Source organism: Asterias amurensis, chromosome 6 (assembly GCF_032118995.1).
Source record: "Asterias amurensis chromosome 6, ASM3211899v1".
Lineage (NCBI taxonomy): Eukaryota > Metazoa > Echinodermata > Asteroidea > Forcipulatida > Asteriidae > Asterias > Asterias amurensis.
In genome coordinates, this window is record NC_092653.1 from 5,165,903 (window position 1) to 5,180,299 (window position 14,397).

Here is a 14,397-nt window from a genome sequence, read left to right on the forward strand (position 1 = left end):
GTCCCCAAAGTTGTTGATTTCATGTAGATATTCTTCACACCAACAAAACCCTGGAACTGACGCACCGCCTTTGTGCTACTGTACAGTAGTCTTGTACACATTATTCAAGTCATGAGTATTGAAAATAGATGGTAAGCTACAGTGATGTAAAAGTACATGTAACTCCAAAGCAATCAAATGCTCCATTGTGGAAAGTTGTTCCAGCCCTGCAAGAAAACTTACAAGCACGAAGTGAAAGTTTTCCATAGAGCATCAGACTTTCAAGAGTACAATGTCGCCCTCTGACCGCCATCAAGTAGCATGTAAGCCTGCTCATTCATTCATACTCTGTGTACTTCTTACTGGACCCATGTACTTTGTGCGCTGGATATTTCTTGGCATTCAATCCAATCTTCTCCATAGCAGCTTGCGGCAGATCTACATGGCATTTCTCGGCTAACCGTATGAGATACATCAAGACATCGCTGAGCTCCTGACCGAGATGCTTTTTGTCCTTTTCCGACCAGTCTGTGGAGAAATGACCACAAATAAATCTGGAAATTTACTGGGTTTTTTTTGTGTTAGCTTTATGCAAACAAACTGTAAGCAGGCACGATTTTCAGCACTTGGGGGCAAAAAGAAGATTGTATTCTTATCTAAATTATAAAGTCGGCAAAACATTCTACTGGAAAAATCACCCACATTTTTTGTAGATAAGACAATGGAGAAATTTCAGTTTTATACATGATAGGAAAACTCCTTCATAAGGAAAACCAACTCGGTCAGGTGGGGACTGAAAAGCCCAATCCATATGCAAGGCTCCTGTCCAGGAATCGAAAAAGGCATGGACAGAAACAACTGAGCCGACCTGACTGCCCTTGTATTGTGTACAAGGGGTGAACTACATGTACATATTAAAGGTATCGGCATCTATAAACTTTTAAACTTTGTTAAATTTTCAGAAATCAGATTTAAGTAGGAAGAATACGATGCCTATTCAAGTGAAATTTACTGACCACTTAAAGGCAGTGGACACTATTGGTAATTACTCAAAATAATTATTAGCATAAAACCTTATTTGGTAACAAGTAATGGGGAGAGGTTGGTAGTATAAAACATTGTGAGAAACGGCTCCCTCTGAAGTGGAGCAGTTTTCGAGAAAGAAGTAATTTTCCACCAATTTGATTTCGAGACATCGCGTCTAGAATTTGAGGTCTCGAAATCAAGGATCTAAAAGCACACAACTTCGTGTGACAAGGGTGTTTTTTTCTTTCATTATCATCTCGCAACTTCGACGACCGATTGAGCTCAAACTTTTACAGGTTTGTTATTTTATGCATATGTTGAGATACAGCAAGTGAGAAGACTGGTCTTTGACAATTACCAATTGTGTCCAATGTCTTTAAAATCCACACAACCGGTAGTTGTCCTTTGAGGTTACCTTGGTTTTAATCCGGAAAAATGTAGTTATTTTCAAAAAAGTAATTTTATTTACATCGGATGTCTTACCTTCAAGCCCCTCTTTACATTCTCCTCTCCATTGACTACATGAAGGATGCAAACAATTATGAATTACAATCTGATATGGCAAGATTACATTTCGTCGGTCGTACCACGAACTGACCTAACTGACACAAAATCACACATTTTCGCAAATTTGTTTTAAAACAAATTATTGACAAACTCAATGCTGTTAACATTATCAGCAAGTTTCAGTGCCTAATATGTAATAGTTTGGTAATTACACTAATTAGTATAAACGACGCATCGCTGGACTTGCCATTTTGTCTTTTCACAAAGTGACCTATCTAGATACGTCGCTTTACCAATGGTTAAACTATGCGCTACAGCATGTGTGATTATGGTGCGCATGCAAATTTTCGTACCACGAAGTGACCTAACTGGGGAGCGTAGTATTTTCACAAAGTGACCGATCTCGATAGGTCTCTATTACGCATTGGTTTGTACACAGCGCGCTGCAGGCAAAAATGAAATTTTCATTTTCACAAAGTGACCCATCTGTTTAGGAATTAATTACTTCTTAAAATAGTTTTAGGGATTAAAACACATTGATAGTTCTGTATGAATAAAGTATTCAGCTTTGTTTTCGTCATAAAATAATACAATAAAGTTGGTAAAGCAGACTCCGAAACAGCAGTTTCAAAAGTAGTGCAACTTCAATCGTGATTTTCTCTGAACACGTTTTTTAAAACAGTGAACGAGTTAGGTCAGTTCGTGGTACGAACGGCGATTTGTGTGCTTAGATAATCTTCTCGCCAAGGGAACTCGGTAAACTCCCACAAGGGGATATAAACACCAAGGTGGCGTTTCTCTGATACAAACATTGACACTTTTTTTATATCTTTTTAGGTTATGCTACCCATTCATGTCAACGCAAGGCTAGCAAGGTACTGTGGCAAGCCTCATTGTAAATGTGCGAACTTTGAAGATAGAAATGCTCGGGTTTTACCGTTTGCAAAATCTCCACCATTGTGATTGACCCACAGTGAAATAGATTATTGAATTAAAAAAAAAAAAAAACTAAGAAAACAAGTGTTATCCATTCCTTTAACTTAAATGTTTAATGTATGAGAATTTGGTAACTAAATGCCGAGGTTGTGTAAGGATAAAACCCCATTTTTAAGAGTTCTAGCATAAAGAATTCAAAAGGGTGTAATGTAAAAAGTAGCCGTGATCGAAGAGATGTCAACGATGACCTTTGTATTTACCTTTCTCATATATGAAAAGCCAACAATATTATATAAAATCACCATCGCAAAAAAATAAAATATCTTACAGAATAAAACTTTCCGATCTCTAAAGTAGATATTTTATTTTGTTGAAATTCATATGAACTTACAAAAGCTCTGAGACTTCACCAACTTCACCAATCTGTGAAATAAAGAAGGAAAACCAAAAAGATGACAGTTGGTAATAGTTATAATAGTCAATTAAATTACTCCTAAATATAGACACTGCTGATCCCTTAAATTCATGCCGTTTAAACTTTGGTGTCATATTTATTCTGACATCAGTACAGTAAGAAGGCTTTGTTACATTCCAATTGAAAAAAACCAAACCAAAGAAATACCCACTTCTTTATGGGTAAACAGTTTCTAGTTAGCAGACAATATTGCTCAACAATTTTCTGCTTCTAGAAGATAAGCAGGGAACCAGTCACAAATGGTACATGAGACATTGTATTTTCGCTGGTAACCACATTTATAACATGATTTGTAGAATCATTGTTTTGTGCTTAAATATATTTTTGTGCTTGGGCTCTCGTGCTGTTTTCATGAAACTTAATGCCATGGCGTAAGTCCACTTGCACAACATTTATGGTGTAAATTGTGCACCACTTTCATGGAATCGGCTGCCGGAACCTAAAGCCAAGAGCTTACCATTGCTAGCAGTAGATTCCTTGGCTGATGGAACTGATCCCAATCTCTCTGCTTGGCAAAATCAGCTTGGACAGATCTCCTAATCAGATAAGAAATCAAAGGCAGTACTTATAATAATTAACTAGATTAAGCTCATTAGAAAACTTTAGAGACCATTAATTTATGTATAATCATCACTTAACTATTTTCCCAGACATGGTTTTGTTGTTGACTTGTTGAAATAATATTTGTTTGTGTAAAAGTGTCTGTCAAAAACCCCCATATAAAACCAAAAATCAGTTTTGTTTTTTACATTGGGAAATGTCAATTCAGGCCATGACCTTTGCTTTGACCTTTTTGGTCGAGTAGAAGTAGGTTGGATCTTCCAGCCATTTTATGTCCAGTGTCTGCATTTTTTACGAGTCCTTTTCAGGCCACTATGGTCTCTATAAGTACATACAAGTACAAATCTATTGGATAGGATCGGGTCACTTTTAAGCCATATAACTTCCTAGTTCTACTCCGAGTATCATTTTCCAGTGAGCCAACCAACCATTTGAAACCATTCAACTCACTAGGGTTGTGTATGCTGGCACCAGTGTACAGACCCAACAGTGTACATGGGTACTTTTATCAAACTGCAGACTGGCACAGCTTCAACCCTCGCACAGTATTTCTCAGAGGCTAAAATCTTCAAGAAAGACTCTGCTAAATGCTAGGGTCAAAACGTCAAGCTAGTAACTTTTTTAACAAGAAGTTTCAAATAAGTTGTTGTATCCATGATGTTTAAACGTTTTTGCATTTTGATAAACGTACAGTTCCTCCATAGTAGGACCATCACTGAATCGGAATTCTTGGTTGCCTCTATCGGCCGAGGATGCCACACAGTCCGAGTCCATTGTGATACTCCGTACGTCTGAGATCTCAATCAGCCTAGGTGTACTTCTAATGGCAGGAATCTCACTACTGCGTTGTCGTGTCACGAAGTGGTGCTGTTGGCTTTCTGACTGTCTGGCTGCAACGTGGATGTACTCGCTGGATCCTGGCAGGCTGTGGTGGAGATTAGGTGATTGGACAGGTCTGGTAGGGAGGTACGTGGGAAATAATTAAGTTCAAAGTTGGAAAATGAAAGTTAGGTGGTCTGTAGTGGCGTAACCACCCTAGAAACCTTGTGCAACTCCCTCTTCCCATTTGAGATTGAAATGCTCAAATGAATGGTTCGTCAAATAGCCTCCCCCCACCCCACCTCTCCCCAAATGAAAATGTTTGGTACAGTACACCCACCAGTTGTTTAGAGTATTTTTAATTTGTTTGATTACAAGCTAAATATTACAAATATTTAAACTAATTGCTGTCTGTCCCTGGGCATACAATTATGAAGTAATTATGGCTAAATAGTAGATGTTTTGTTCTAACAGGAACCAAGGATGAGAGAAATGTCTTCAATGTATGACAGTGTCGTTTCTGGTTGTGTCATGTGGAGCCAACCGTGTGGAGCAACACGGAAACTCAAGATAAGTACCATGCCAGTGAGTTAGCCCACTTTGTTGAGCTGTAAATGGCTCTCTTTTTACATAGGTCCTATCACAGATGCCAGCCATTGTAATGCCGGCTGTGATAGCACCGATGTTAAAAGATACCAATTTACATTTACAGCTATAAGGTGGGCCAAGCAGTATGTATAATTTTTTTTTTTTTTTTTTTATGATTTTGTAATTGTGGTTTCAAGCTCGGATTACTATTTTGTTTGAGCTATATCACTTTTTCTAAAACACTTTAAAATACTTGTGTTGTGTACATTGCATTAATATCAAACAATAAAATCTTTGCCCCAAAACAATTTAGGACGAATAACATTGCCTTTTGCAGTGTAACCAAGGTCCCTGCACTCAAAATATTATATAATGTAGCCCAAACTATTGTGTACGAACTTTGGCCTAAACTTTTTCTATGCTTGGACCAAAGCAAGGCCTTAAATGCTATCATTACACCATGGAGGAAGGAACACGCCCACAAAAAAAATCCCAGCAGATTCTTAACACCTGTTCCGTTGTTGGGCGGTGTATGGTAATTGATTGGCAGCACCGCGCCACCCACATAAGCCTACCTTAGTTCAGATTGAAAATGCCGTGAATTCTATTAATTTTTGTAATTCTGCATTCGAGCATTTATCCCACAATTCATAAGTTTCATTCACCTGTGATGAAGTGTAGCATACCTAATATTTCTTTGCAGATGAAACCGCGCGCTCTCTGATAGATCAAGTGCGTGGTCAATATTGAAGGGCGCCACCTATTGGCAGTCCGAAGACCATCGAGTCCAGTAAATTTTAATTTAACTATTTTAACATTAAAGTGTCTGCTGGTGGCTCCGTGGACTATCTATCTTTAATTGTTTTCGAGGCAATTTAAATTTACAGTTTTCGGGTACGGCTCCTAAAGTTGTCACATATTAATTCACGCGGTTCGAAAAAATATCGCGCGTTCGTCAAATGAAAATTAGAAAGAAATTATGCCAACAAAACAAGACCGCGAAATGATACAAAGCAGCAGCTCACGTTCTCATCATGCACGAGATTGTACCGCCCTTCCTGGCAGCAGCGGTTTTGAATCCCGAGGACACCGACCGATCACAAATGTTGGAAGAAATCCAGAGAAAATGTCATCTACGTCATTAGAGCTAGCTGCGACCGTCAAGACGGGCATGCAGGATTAACAAACTTGTAATGCCGACAAGAGACCTCGGGACCTCGAGGTTTGCGTATTTTTAAAAGCGAAGTCTACTTGGCATTGCATGGCGATGTATCAATGTATAAATTGGTTTAACCAACTTGTAATGCCGATAGGAGACCTCGAGACCTCGAGGTTTGCGTATTTTTAAAAGCCAAGTCTACTTGGCATTGCATGGCGATGTATCAATGTATAAATTGGTTTGGGTATAAACTTCGTGTATATTATAGGTTTATGTTCTTTTTGGAAACGTGTCTCGCACCTGTACATAATTCTATCTGCACCTGACACCAATTCCTGTTGCCTAAGCCAACACATGCACTCACACGCAGTGTGCGTACATCTTCAACCATTTGAAGGCTGCACTTTTTAAGGAACAAGAAGAAGACATTCCACTACTTCTAGTAGAGTTCCAGAATTCGGGAAACTTCTCAGTTCTAGAAAGAACTGGCCTGGGCGGGGAAATCGACAGGGACTACTACTTTCGTAATTAGTGACCACTTACCCCTGTACAAGCATGACACCACCCATACCATCTTGTGGTGAAGGAATACTCGACACTTCAATGGTCACATTACTCTCATCTACATTAGCCGAGTAGTCAATCAAATCATCTGATAAGAGTTCGGAGAATCTTGGTACACTTCATCGTCAGATGGGAGCGCCGTTTTGATGGCTGCCTCCTGTCCCCGTTTCGAGACGTGGAGGCGGTCTGCTGTTTTGGTTGTTGGGCGCGCCCTTGGGCTCCAGCAGGGATGATTGGGGGTTTCAGGTTCCTCTGTCCTATGGTTTAAAAGAAAAACATCAACATCAAAGATTATGTAAAATTTTTTTCACCGTCCTCGGGTTAGTACCGAGTAATGCTAACACACATCGGTGTGCAAAACCAAAGTTTAAATTCTTTATCCCCGATGCAAATTTCCATCTATTAAAAACATCAACCATCTTGAAAATTAAGTTCAGTAATACCGTTTAAATCTAATGTGCTTTTCCTTACTTTCTTTTGTAGTGCGTGACGGCATTGCAGATGTACGATTTGATGGCGCCACAAAACTTTTTTCCTCACGATGACGTCATTCCTTAAAAGTGGACAGAGGCGCATTACCTGGGTAGCAATTTAAAAACACGATTTGACGAATATACAATATTTTTTTTATTCAAACAAGAATCTCCAGTTTATATATTAATAGCTTTTGAACCACGCAACAAGCATTAGACCATTCAGGAATGTTCAAGTTAGTTAAAAAAAAAACATAAAACAAAACACACACCAAATGACTTGCAATCACAAGGTTGTGGGTTTGAATCCTACCAAGCTAACTGGGATTTCACAATGAATATATTAAGTAATGTCATCTAGTTTACTGAATCACCATTTCTTGATGTGTAAAATTCATAATCCTAGATGTTCACCATCCCCCAAGGTGGAAGTTTGCCGAGTTCCCTTGATGGAAGATCATAATATAAACAAACAAAAATCCAGCACTCGTAGCACACTTTACCCACGTCGGTAGCCCGGCAATATCATGGTATTAAAAGCATCCCCAGGTTTGGCTTTGGATTTGGCTACATGAGGCTCCGACGGGGCCAAACTAGCCTGAGCCGAATCTGCAGCCGATGCCGTGGTTTCGAAAAGATAGTCGCATGAGTTGATCTCACCTCTCCGATGATATCTTCCATGTGGTGACATTTCAATCCCTTCAGAACGTCGGAATATTTCTCAACGGCTTGTCGAACTGCAGACTAGAACAAACGAACATGTCCATTATTTAAAAGTTATCGAAACATTTTCATTGAAAATCTGTTCAGTTGTTTGTGATAGAACATCTTTTGACTATCGATGATCATGAAATTAATGGCTTATAAAGGTATCGACACAAAACTAGAAACGCAGAAAGTTACGTTTCAGAAAACAAACAAGCATCCACAGACATTATAGTGTTTTAGTAAATCACTTCAACTTTTTGCTTTTAGTAACAAACGAAAAGTTTTAAAGTAATCATTAAGGTGGAATAATTTTCATCCAAAATATTGTTCTATCCATTTTTGAGGATACATAACATTTGGGATTAGCTATGATAAACAAGAACAGCAACCCAGAAAGATGAGTTTGAAACATTTAAGCAAGCTTCAGACAATTAATTTTTATCAACCACTATTAACATTTCGATTCTGGAAAATTGAATACTAAGTCCTTACTTACATTAAAGTGAAGATGTGCCTTCGGATCATGGCGTGCTGCATCCCAAAGCGAGGTCGAGCTCCCAGCCTCGTGATCGTCATCCTGCTCATTATGCCTCGATCTGGGACTGAAGAACATGTCCTTCTGAGAGTACATCATCGGTTTTACACTGTACATTGGTGACGAATGCTTAGAGCGAAGTATTTCTCGTAGACTTTTCCGCAGTCCACAGAAGAGAGCCCCGGACGAGAGGTGCGCGAAACGGTAAGCGCCAGATTGGGGCGTGATGCTCGCACCGGCGGTTGCCTGCTGATGAGATGTAGAAGCGCCCTGACTTTGGTCCGCCATTTTTATTTTTTACTTTTTTAACTCGACGTCAAGTTTTGGTTTGAATTCTGAAACCCTTCGTTTTTTTCTGAAACTTGGGTTAAAAAGAGGAACAAGATTTATTTGTATGGTTTGAGGCGACACCATGTAAAATTTTAATTTGTGAGTGTAGTGGCTCTGAAAAGAGCCGGCTTCTGCTCTACCCTATAGCTTATAAGAATGTTTTGCTTTCCCCCTGGAGATAAGTTTTTTGAAAACTAACAAGATTTAAGTAAGTATGGTTTGCGGTGAGTAGTGGTGGATCTGAGAAGAGCCGGTTCTGCTCGACGTTTGTTTGACTCTGCTGGACACAAGTTTGTCTTTTCCTGTCGTGTTTTGTTCAGCCAATTTGATTAGTTGACGATCGCTGAGAAGGGGTTGAGACCGCACCTTCCTTACTTCAATACAATTGCAGCTGAGCTAAAGTTCATTTAATTCAAAATGCAGACGCAAATCTAAAGGATACAACAAAAGATACCAAATGTATTCAAACGTGTAATTTTTTGTTGTAAGCGCTGTGATACAGATCATTCAATTTAGAAATAAATGTTTAAAAATTCGTAGGGTATATTTTATTGCTAAAATACGCCATATAGGATTCAAACGTTGCCTGTTTGAGAAACCGCCGAAAATGTGTGGATAAAAAGTAAAATGTTTAACTGACCCTGGGATTGACAAGCAACAAAAACAGGGTTGGTGTAGTCTATAAAATAACAGAACAGAAAAGAACAACGATTTAACATAAGCCAACATCAGATTATACAATAGTAGAGCTAAAGAAAATACAAACATTGAATCAAAATAAACTCGAGTAAAAATTTCGTTCCACTGCAAATAGCAATAGAGAAACCATTAATTATTCTACCCTTGAACCAAAGATAAAATTGTTCCTAAGTCTGGCCTTTATTAAATATTCACGAAAACTCTAGAGTCCAGTAAAGAACAAAAAGTTTTATCAAACTGCTATACAAAATTGACAGGGCTGTCCAAAAAGACAATACATACTAATTATGAGCCAGCAACAGTCTAGCTGGATGTAAGCCACCTGTACAGTGATCACATAGCAATTAACTATACCATGGCTATACACACAACCTCACACACACCACAGTAATTATTGGTAATGACTTTGTTTCGTAATCTTGTGTGATGTAGCTAAACATGGGGGGGGGGGGGGGCTTTTGCTATTTTGTTATGACACTTCTAATTAGTTTGGCTAGTTCTTTGCTTAACCTTTTGGTATGTAATTTACAAAATCTGTTGATCTTGGTCTCAAACTACCTCCATGGTCTCAGTCTGCATCTCAGTCTTGTCACAGACTCTGCTCAGGGCTTGACTAGTACTGCCTTGTAACAGTCTTTCATCATTACCTGGCACTCGTTCTCCAGTACTACTCAAGTACCATTTTGAGCGTACTCAAACTTGTACTCGTACTTGGCTAGCAAAATACTCAAGAGTCTTTACCCAATATTACTCAAATAATCTGTACTCAAAAGTCATAGTACACAATACTCCACTCAAAATGCTCCAGACTCAGATCTTATGTACAATCAAAAACAATTTGCGTTATAATAATGTCAATTTCGAAGAAGAAAAAAAAGGGAGAAAAGCGCCCCAGTTACTAGGTCTACTCATACTCTGGTCATTTTCAAAAGTGTCTCATAGATTTTGTAATGGAAATGCTCTAGTCTTTGCAAAATTAAAATGACCCGAAGTGTCCTCTCGAAAATAAAATTCACAGGCGTCAGGCCTGCTGTATTTTGTACTAGGGACTTTTACCCATTTTTTGTCAAAACATTATTTTTGGTAACGCATGGACCCGATGTGGCAGCCTCAGCGCTCCAGCGGTCTCAGAGCTCCGGGTGACGTCACCGGAGATTTCGGCACGCAGTAATCACGGTCTCAGATCTCTGGCGTGCCAAGCTCTCCGGGATGACATAGCATGCTGTCGTTGCAGGCGTGAGTCCCCGTCCCCCCCCCTACCGCCACGAATAAATCTTCGAGACCTGTTTTTTTTATCGTACGAGTGCTTTTCCGAGGGGCAACCCAAAACCCTTTTCTGGCTTTCAGAAGAACCTTCTTTGTAATTCCCACTCCTAAAATACTTATTATAAACGCGATTACTTTTTGCACAATACTGTCACATACGCTCCACTACTTAAACACACGATATGGGCGCCGCCATGACAGCTACAAGAGTAGACTTGTGGACAAGTTGTTTATGGTCCCACGCGGTGAGATAGTTGAGTTGCAGCGAACTGCTGGTTGCGTGACTACTACGAGCTGGCTGGAGTCGGGCTGCGCAGTCAGTAGTTGCGCAACCAGCAGTTCGCGCATGGAGAGCACCGCTTGCAACTCGACTATCTGGGACAATAAACGACTTGTCCGTAAGTCTACTACGAGAGTGTACTCGGCACGGCGCTAAAATCGACTACTTTCGCTTGGTGTGCGCAGGCACGGCATGACGTAATACTACTGTATTTGGTTACCTGGAGCTCCGAGACCGCCGGAGCTCCGAGACCGTCACACCGAGCCCCAGCTCATCATTAACACTAAGATTTTTTTTTATTTTCCTTTATAAATATGGATTGTTAATGAATTTTTCTCTTCAAAATTTGAAGAATGCTTATTTTGTGTTTACCTTTCACGAAACGTAACGTAGGGGTCTACGTGATTGTGGTATTATCACAAGCCGGTCCTGGCTGATTGTTTTAAATATAGGCCCTATGCACAACTGGGCCCAATTTCATAGCGCTGCTAAGCAAAAAAAAAATTCTTAGCATGAAATTTCTCCCTTGATAAAAACAAGATTTCCAACCAATTTTCCACGTGATTTTTAGGATAAGCAAACAACAGCTGAAGACCAGGGCCCAATATCATGGCTCTGCGTACCGTAAGCACAGAATCGGGGCTTACAGAAGCAGGGAATTCTGTGCTTACGGCAAGCGTATTTCATGGGTTAGCAGCGAATTTTGGCTATCTGAGCGTGCCTACTCCCCGTTACTAGGCATTCTTGGTTTACAAGGCTAGCGCAGAAATTCGGCGCTTGCACGTAAGCGGGGAATCGTGACCGTAAGCGCAGATTTCGGCGGTAAGTAGAGCCATGAAATTGGGCCCAGTACAAGCAATATGAAACAAATGGAAATTTTGTTGGTAATCCCGTTTTTATCACGGATGAAATTTCATGCTAAGCATTTTTGTGCTTAGCAGCTCTATGAAATTGGGCCCAGGACTAGTGACTCGACGCTCTCTTGACCTCCTCCTTGAAAACCTACCAAGTACCAAGTTTGGTCAAATAAAATGTCGAACCCCGCACGACGCACGTAGTCGTAAAATAAATACAGTCGTTTGACCAGTTCTGGATCACTTTTTGAATTCACATTGTTTTTTGTTGCAATCTCTTTGATATCTTAAACAAAAAAGTTTATCAGTTTACCTAAACATGACATAAAACTCACCAAGTATTCACTGACAAAAAAAGGTTAGTTCTTTTGAAGAGGCTTTAAGAAAAGTATTGTCACCTGTTTGACCAGTTCAGGATCAGTTGAATCTATTCTGAATCAGTAGAGTGCCCTTTATTGCAAACCCATACTCCCATTCATAAAACTGTCTCTCAAGGACACAAAACTTCAGAGGTGTGTTGGCATGGACTTGGACTTCATTTGTTTAGTGAATGTCATGCAAGTGTCTTCAATAGCAGCGCAAAAACCCAGTGACAAAACCACAAAACAACAGCAAAAGCAAATGAAAAGTGAAGCGAACCTAAAAAGCATTATCGATCCCTCCAAGTTTAAATTTCTAAAAAAAAAAAATCTGAAAGAATTTGTTGAAGTAATGTTTCTCAAAATCATCTGAATAAACTTTCTACTGCAGTAGTATGATTTTACCATACTTAGTAAGTTAGTGCGGCACCATTTGACGCAATGAGATGTTGAGTGATCCCGAACTGGTCAAGGGTAAGTTGCCCCCTTAAAGACGATTTTGGTAACTTCGTCTCCTCAAAAAAACAAGAAGTCTGCACAGTATTTACAGGAATGTTTTTTTACACATTTTTATCATTTTACATAAATATTTTTTGCCCCGGCACTCTAATTCTAAAGGTAAGAAGTTTTAACAGTGTTTTTCAACCAACATTTTTAAACAAAAAAATGATAAATTTCGCAGACAACCTTCAGGAAAACAGCCATAATTTATTTGCTGATGATGTTTGGCACCTTATTTTGGGTTTGTTGGTTTAATGAGTGTTAATCTTCACATTTATCAACAGAAATTGGTAATAATGAGAAGTGATATAACTATTTGGTTATTGCAAAGTTGAAGTGATCCCGAACTGGTCAATGATCCCGAACTGGTCAAATGACTGTAGATACAAGTTGTATTACAACACAAAACACCCGAAGAAAAAGCACTATACTGTACCGTATTGTAGGGCAATTCTGCTGCCTGAAATCGACACCAAGGATATGATAAATTAATGATGATACGGCGGTGCTAAAATGGCTGATAAATGAAAAAAACTATCACGATTTTTGACACATTTGCATAAAGCATGCCCAGCACTAGCACTAACTGCAGCAGCAGCGATAAACTAAAATAATAATAAACACTCGTTGACGAGCGCCCCCAAGAGTTTAATGTTTGATGATGAAAAGCTAAGGCCGTGTCCGAATTGGCGACTTCGGCTACAGCTACGGCTAGGGCGCGCGCGTCTGCCATTCTTCAACACTGACAGACGGGCTGATCTAGCCGTAGCTGTAGCCGAAGTCGCCAACTCAGACACGGCCTAATGTTCTTTTCTTTTTTGATCGTGGTGGAAAAAGATTATTGGCAAATAATGCAGGGGTTACCAAAAAAAAAGAATTAAACTCATTCTTGCATTAAGGTGATCATGTTAACCATGGAGCAATGTGTTAACATTCTGCTTTTCTCTTATTGAAAAAAACACAGACTTGAAAAAGGGAATAAAATTATATTAAAAATTGCCATTGTCACAATTACCGCAAAAGTGGACCTCTTGAATTCATAAACAATAAAACTGATCTGTAGGGGAACTCACTTGAGAACAAAATCAACTATATCTAGATCGAATAGGGCTAACGCGAGGGAGATGCAAAACGAAGAAAAGTGACTCATGGTGTCGGGTTTCTCACAAAAAACAGTATCATTGTAGAAATGAAATTGTGAGTTCAGACGGTGGAGTGCTCCTGATCTACCTCCATGTCCTGATCCTCTCTTGCTGCTAGGCTGATATAAATGTACTTGGGCCTGGGTGGGTGACTCACCCACACTACTACTACCAAGAATGAAATTGTGGGCGCTCCCTCACATGTATTACCATAGAGCGAAGGAAGCTTGCTAGTCTTTGGTATTACAAATGACTTTACCAAAAGTAACAAACTCCGTTCTAGACGAGAATAAACAGGGCATAACTTTACTGAAATCTTGAATCCCAGAATGATATTAAAATCATGTGTTTTTGTCTATCTCTGCAACACCATCAAACGCATTAGGTCCACTTCTTGCATTGCTGTGTACGGTGTACACGTGAGGAGACCCAAACTTTTTTGCGCCATAACCTCTGAGATCCGCTTGAGCTAGCTGCAGATTGGGGCGACTCGGCTGGACTCCTAGACGACAGTTTCAATAAAACTTTTCAATCCGTCACCAAGATAAATTTACTTTTTTCTCTCTCTCCAGGGAACAGTGGCATTATGAAATGACTGGAATATTTAAGTAATATCATAAAGATCAAGACTTGTTT

The 14,397-nt window shown here is 39.5% G+C and overlaps 1 pseudogene; it reads right to left on the reverse strand.

Moving 5' to 3' along the window:
* Positions 1-311: 311 nt before the first annotated feature.
* On the reverse strand, positions 312-13,208 carry LOC139938355 (uncharacterized; annotated as a pseudogene).
* Positions 13,209-14,397: the final 1,189 nt, after the last annotated feature.